The following is a 6,000-nucleotide window of genomic DNA, read 5'->3' on the forward strand; positions in this document are numbered from 1 at the left end:
TAAATGTAATTATATTCTCTTAGTCAGGCTGCCCCCTATTGGACAGACGTGGTAACGACAGTGGAACGCTCACAGTGAATTTGTCTTTGCTGCCATTCATTGTCTCCTACTTTATATCACGTGTAATGACTTTTATTTACAGCTCGTCCGATTGGATTAATCGTTAATCATTGATTCAGAGATGATTCAGCAACAGGAGAGCAGAGCTCACCGCTGGAGGGATCCATCTGGTGGATAATGGTGGTACTGCAAGCGGTCAAACGTATTTATACTGTAGCTTCTTTCTTTCTTTTTTTTTTTAATGTTAACGTATTTATAGCTTCTATCAGGAATTTGCATATAAAATATTATTTTTTTAATTAGTTGTATATCCATATGTAGGCAGATTTCCTATATTTATTTTTAGTCAGACTTTTAGTCAGACTTTTAGTGTTGAACATCTTCAACTACTATCACCTATCACCTGAAAAACCTGCGGTGCTCATGCATTTGGTGTCATTTTATTCTCTCTATTTGTTTTTGTTTCCAATTACATTGCAAAAATGATTGAAAATGTAATTATGACAACATTATTCAATTCTCGAATGACATCAATCTTCAGACATATTAGCTGTGTCACAGGAACAGAATTAATTGTAAAGCACCAGAGTTCCTCTTCCTCTTCTCAGTTTCCTTGTTGTTCTCAGTCAAAGCTCAACCGGAGTCTGGAGTGGGTCGGACCGATTTGTGGATTAGCAGCGCCCCCTTCGGGACATAGTGGGTTATGTTTCAGCGAATATTGGGGATGAGAGGTTTCTTTCTGCCGCTGGAGAATGAAGAGATTCCAGTGAAGGATCAGAAGAAAAGGATCCCTTGAGTCTTTTACCGTTCAGAAAAGGTCAGATCTGAAACAATCAAAGTCAACTTTTCTTCATTAATGTATCATGCCATGTTGAATTTCAAAGATAACACGACATCGAGAATCACAATATATTTTTTCAGTTTAATGACAACAAATCTCCACCTGTCAGTGGAGGATGTGTATGATCATGACCTTACACAACTGATGCCTGCAATGAACTTTAATTGTCAGCCTTTGGAACAGCAATTTTTAGATGACCCCAAAAAGGTACACAGCTGGTAAATACTGTATACAGCTGAGATAAATATATTATAAGACAAATAATGTTTAAATGAAAAAAAAAGTGCAGTTTCAATTGATGGGTGCATCTAAACAATTTTTATTTTCCTGTTTTGGATATGCACTAAATGTGTAATTAAAAAAAAGAAGGAACAGGTCAGTTGTTGCTCCTACAACAGGGACTCATCCTGCTGTAAGGTTTCAGCAGCTCTCTCTACCTCTACCTCTCAGTACTTAATTAATAGTGTGATTCACATCAAAGTACCCTGCAGGTAAACCCAAAGGCCAGACCGCCCATCTCCACTCTGATGCTCTAATAACCATCCCTTTACAAATTTCATAAAACCCACTCCTCACAATCACTGCTGATGCTGGTCCTGGCTAATAGCTGGAAATGTTGCTCTGACTGCGGCCCTGCTGAGACTCCTTTGAACTGAACTGTGCGCCGATTGAATAAGAGGGCAATCGTGTGTGTGTGTGTGTGTGTGTGTGTGTGTGCTTGAAGTGACTCGGTCTGTAAATGTGTGTGTGTGTGTGTGTGTGTGTGTGTGTGTGTTTGTCCTCATCCTTATCCTGTCACAGTGGGGGAGAGACATGAAAGCCTTTCTACGGTCTTTGGTAATTGCAAAGACCTCTGCTCTGCCTAAACAGCATAAGAGATGACAACCTCATCAGGACACAGATGAATACACACACACACACACACACACACACACACACACACACACACACACACACACACACACACACACACACACACACACACACACACACACACACACACACACACACACTAAGAAAGATGTGCGCACACCTTTGGACCAGGTGACTGATCAATAGTCTTGACTGTGTAAAGGTACACAGAAGTGTGAACAAGGTGCTTTTTCTTTTCCACACAGGCCTTTCTTTGTTGTGTGTAACCTTTTGATCTAAATGAGAAAAAAAAAAGGAGGGGGGGGTAAGCCAATGTGTTTGAGAGGGGAGGTTATGCTAAAAAGGGCAGAGGGGGGTAACTTGCCACCTTTTCATCTTACCTCTCCTCTGTTCAGCTTTATAACGAATGTCAACGCTGATAACAAAGTCTCATTTGCATATCGTAATCCCCATCTCTGAACCTTCTGATCAGGTGTACGTGGCAGTATGGCTGTGTTCTTTCAAAAAAGCCAAAAAGATTGAGAGCAAGGGAGGGAAAACTCTGTTCACTTTGAAAGCTGTTTGAAGTTCTCTGCAAGAGTTCAAATAACATTAAAACATGTGCATGGCATTGAGCGGCTGATTTGTATTAGAAAGAAGAAAGGCACAGGGATGGAGGGATGAAAAGAGGTCAAGGAGGGGAGACTGAGGAACTTTCTGTAGCTTTTGAGGCCAAACTCCTCTGGATCTCCTGTTACGGAGCATGCAAAGGAGCACACCCCTTTGCATTCAGTCTTTGAATATAAACACAATGTGTTAAGCACTCTGACATTTTTATTAATCCACATATTTTGTTTCATGGCCATTAAAAACCTTGGCTATTGCTGAATGGTGCGGGTGAAATGTTATTGAATGCTGTGTTGCTCATCATGCAGCTTCATTCCTTTTTTCTCCATCCATGTTTCACACTAACAAACAGCTGAGCAAAATTCATTGGCCAAGCTTCAATAGAAGTGTTGCTGGGTGATGGCAGGGATGGAGAGAGAGGCGTGGACTTGTGTGTAGTTACCGCAGAGGTTGAGGTGTGCATGTCTCTGTGTGTATATGAATGTTATTAGCAACTCTGCATGTCATAGCAACAGATCCAAAGGTCACGGACCACCCCAACTGTGTGTTCACACACTTCATCATCTGCCACCTCCTTGATCAGTTGCTGGACTGCTCCTACAGGGCAGAGGGTTTAGATGGCTTCCAATAAACTGTATATTTCCACCTTCTCTGTGTCAGGTACTTCGTCTTGGCCTGAACACAGTGTTCTTAGTGGCCTATAGTTTCTGAATCCCGGCTGAGAAGACCAGACGTCCTTTCCCATGAGTGTGGAGGGACTCCAGCAGAGCTGCTTCGGCTTCTACACATTCTCATAGTCCACAGTTTGGCTGGAATTGCAAAGCTGAACCCTGGGAGTCACCCGCCTCCACACTGATCCACTCAGCCCTGCTCTGAACCAGAGGCTGTACTGCCAGCTCCTTTATCCCAACCACGGCACTCCCAGGGCGGGCGAAGCTAGACTGACAGTCCCCCGTTGCCTCCACAGCCTCTGTCTCATTTCCCTCTGTAGCCACCCATCACCCCTCTCAGCTTTTCAATCTCCGAAGCAATTAGAAGGAGATCCCTGTCTTTTGTCGTCTATCCATGGAAAGAAAAAAAACGAGAGAATAAGAAAAAAAAGAAGGAGGGCCAAGTTGTTGTTGGTGGCCTAGCCAGGAGCCACTTGGGTATTAGGACTCACATGGTTTGTTTGGAAAGGCTTCTCCAGAGGCCAAAGTGGGATTACGTTGCAGATTGCAAGTTCCCATGGAAGAAGCCTATACCAGAGAGAGCTTTGGTGGGTGGGTTTCAGGTTGGGGGCCATAGAAGAGGTCTTTATGAGTTTTGGGTCTGTCTGAATGGAAAGGGCCAACTCCCAGCATGCTAGCCCTCCATATTAGATGGACACAGAGAGGCTATTGAAGTTATCCAGACACCCCCCTTTATTTCTGTCCTTTTCTCTGCCTCTCTCCTCAGTCTTGAAGGCTTAGCTGTTTGCCAATCAACAAGAGAGTGAAGGATTGTTCTGGGGATGAAATGATTTCTGGGTTAATTTTTATGATGAAAGTGCCATCTGGGATTTTGAGCAAACATAATATGTTGCGACTGTTGGATGATTCATTTAAGTTCAAACCACATGGCTTGACACGATCTTGAATACAGTAAAAAGGACTCAAGGATTTTTAATTCTAGACAGTAAATCTGCACTCAGCACAACATTCATTTCAATCAGTAGGAAGTGGATAAAATGCTCAGATAGAAAATAATGCCAAAACACTTGATGTTCTAGAGGACTTGTCAGTCAATTTCAGCTGAATAACTATTCAGCTGAACTGAGTTTCTCAAAAAGTAAACTGGCAAAACCAAGGATAAGAACAACACTATTATTTTTTTCTCCTCTGTCATCAGATGCTGGAGAACATTACTCACAATTGTCATGGAAACAAAAGGGGGCGTTTAAAATGACAAATGACCTTGAATATTACAATGAATGAAGACTAGAGGTGGGCGAAGCCTGTGTGGCATCCTCCAAGTAAAACATTGTGACTGCCTAAACCAGCCAAACTTTTTATGATTTTCAACTGTGTAGACAACATTAATAGGACGGTGAGAAATCTACAATTTCAGATTGAAAATTAATCACTGTATATTTTAATTTATTAAACTAATACAATGGGATGTCTGTTAATCTCATATCTCTACCCTCTGGTGGTAAATTTGAGGCACTACGCATGGGACACGGCAACCCACGGAGATTACATACTGTAGATCAAATCAGAGTCTTACCTTTAAAAAAATAAAGACAATGGTGGGAGAAGTTTTATATAACGCATCTTTATACTCCTCCTGCTCTACAACTCAGATGAAAATAATCATTTTTAGCATTACTTTCATTTGTCAGCTTTAAATACCAGCTGTCAGGGAACTGTCAGCCCAGTTTCCTCCAGAGTCAGTGGTGTTGATTAACTAAAGGTTAATTATTTATACTTTAAGAGTTTAGAATATGTCCTTCATCTCTCCTTTACTGAGTCTTCATTAAATGTTAATCTCACATTCCTGCATTGGACAGAAAATGAATCACAAAAATAATTGTTTATCTTGAAAAGTTGACTTTTCATTAAAAATGTGTTGCTCACAGGACCACAAGGCTTCAAACATACGATTATCTTTCAGAACATGGTGCACGTTATAATGAAACAACTGAATGCTGGCTTTTACTAGTTGTGCAGCATTTACACATTGCGGTATTAGAACATTTAAAACAAAAAACCTTAACTCTCAACATACCTCCATGCACAGGTTTTATTGATTTAAAATATTTCAAGATGCGATATGCAAGTAGAAAGAACAATGGAAAATATAAAGGTGCCAATTCAAGGCTGGAGTTTGCTGAATGATGTTTGTGATGCACTGTTGTACTTCACACATGAGAGTAAAACAGCCTCAGTGTGAAATGAAAGTCCTCATGAAATTATGATGAGAACTTTCATTTCATTCAATACTTCTGTTTTAATTTTTCTCTTGGTTTTTCCTTTTAGATTCCAGAAAAAGATAATCTAATTCAGGAACCATCAGCATTTGTGAATCAGCATCATCGCTCTCCAGCTGTCTCCCACCCCTCACCCCTCTCTCCCTCCTGCCCTTCAATCTCTCCTGTCACCTATAGACCACTCTCCACGGCCCCCAGCAGCCCATCAGTCTCTGTCTACAGACCAAACAGCCTCGCTCCCCCTCTACTCTCCCCCGACCCCCTCCAGCCATATCCCTTTGAGCTGTGCCGCCACAATGCATAAATACATAAATCTGGTGTTTGTGTGTGTCTGTGTGTGCGTGTGGCAGGGACCTCGACATATAGACGACAGTCCGGCAGCCCCACATGCAGACCCCTTTCATGTGTCACCAGATCACAGGAGGTCAGTGTTTACACACTAGACCCATCCAGACACACAACCAGACCCCCCTGGTCTCTACCCCAGCTGTGTCCCCCAGAACCTGTCACTCCGGCTGGCGAAGCTGAGGGACAAAGGCTAGGAGTCAACCTGGAGGCGGTGGTGCCAGACTGGCTCTCTGATCTGACCGACTACTGAAAACCTAATGGGGGGATAGGACCATAGGTCAGAGGTCAAAGGGGCAGAAAGAGAGTCAGCTGACCTCCTTTA

Source organism: Antennarius striatus, chromosome 16, assembly GCF_040054535.1.
Source record: "Antennarius striatus isolate MH-2024 chromosome 16, ASM4005453v1, whole genome shotgun sequence".
NCBI lineage: Eukaryota > Metazoa > Chordata > Actinopteri > Lophiiformes > Antennariidae > Antennarius > Antennarius striatus.